The following is a 1637-nucleotide window of genomic DNA, read 5'->3' as shown; positions in this document are numbered from 1 at the left end:
GCAACCAAGGCACATGCCCTTGACCGGAATCGAACCCGGGACCCTTCCGTCCGCAGGCTGACGCTCTATCCACTGAGCCACACCGGTTAGGGCGCGAATCCCATGTCTTAAAACCCGTCCTAAAGAACACAACACACGTGACTACGTAGCCGTGAACATGTTATCGCAGCATCACCGTGATAGCATGGCTGGCGGAAGAAGGAAAGGAATGGACGACTCCATGTCCAATGAGGGGATAACTAGCAGCCCGTCGAACTAAGAGCTTACAGCTCTTTTTGAGTTTGTCTAGTAGGCCTTCCGTTTTTTACCAGAAGACCCTCCCTAAGAAAAAGGAACTCATCTCCATGTCAAACATCATGCAGCCGGGAAAAAGAGTTTAAAAACCATTAAAAAAAATAATAATAGCCATCCCAATGAGGGTGAGAGGGTATCTCACTGTAGTTTTGATTGGCATTTCTCTAATGACGAGAGGCCTAGTGCATGAAATTCGTGCACTGCGGGGAGGGGGTCCCTTAGCCCGGCCTGTTCCCCTCTCGCAGTCCAGGAGCCCTCGGGGGATGTCCGACTGATTGGCCTAAGCCATCAGTGGGACATCCTTAGCGCTTCCACAGAGCCTCTCCCGCCACCGCCACTGTGCTCGCCAGCCATGAGCCTGGTTCTGGCTGAGCATGTGCCCCCTGGTGGTCAATGCACGTCATAGCGACCGGTCGTTCCACTGTTCAATTTGCATATCAGCCTTTTATTATATAGGATTACTAATGTGTAGCTCTTCTGTGAAGGCCGTTGATCCATTCTGAGCTGACATTTGGGTGTGGAGGAAGGGAAGGGGCCAACGTCACTCTTTCGTGCATCGGGACCCAGTTTCCCCAGCACCCTGGCCAAGAGGACCACCCCTCCCCCACTGAACGGTCGTGGCGTCCTTGTCGAAAGTCACTTGACAGCATATGTGAGGGTTTGTCTCTGGGCTCTCGATTCCATCCCATGGGTACATGTGTCTGTCTTTATGCCAGGACCATGCGGTTTGTATTGCCATGGCTTTGTATTACGTTTTGAAATAAGGAAGTACGAGTCCCCCCAGCTTCCTTCTTTTTTTTTTTTTTTTAATTGAATTTTTACAGAGAGGAAGGGAGGGGGACAGAGAGTCAGAAACATCAATGAGAGAGAAACATCGATCCACTGCCTCCTGTGCACCCCCTACTGGGGATCCAGCCTGCAACCAAGGTACATGCCCTCGATCAGCATCGAACCCGGGACCTTTCAGTCCACGGCCCGACGCTCTATCCACCGAGCTAAACCGGTCAGGGCCCAACTTCATTCTTTTTTTTTTTTAATATATTTTATTGATTTTTTACAGAGAGGAAGGAAGAGGGATAGAGAGTTAGAAACATCGACGAGAGAGAAACATCGATCAGCTGCCTCTTGCACACCCCCTACTGGGGATGTGCCCGCAGCCAAGTTACGTGCCCTTGACCGGAATCGAATCTGGGACCTTTCAGTCCACAGGCTGACGCTCTATCCACCGAGCTAAACCGGTTTTGGCCCAACTTCATTCTTGTTCAAGATTGTTTTGGCTATTCAGGGTCCCTTGAGATGCCATGTGAATTTTAGGGTGTTTTTTTTTTTTTCTATTTCTGTAA

Source organism: Plecotus auritus (genome assembly GCF_963455305.1).
Source record: "Plecotus auritus genome assembly, chromosome: 13".
Classification (NCBI taxonomy): domain Eukaryota; kingdom Metazoa; phylum Chordata; class Mammalia; order Chiroptera; family Vespertilionidae; genus Plecotus; species Plecotus auritus.
Note: the sequence above shows the minus strand (reverse complement) of the source record.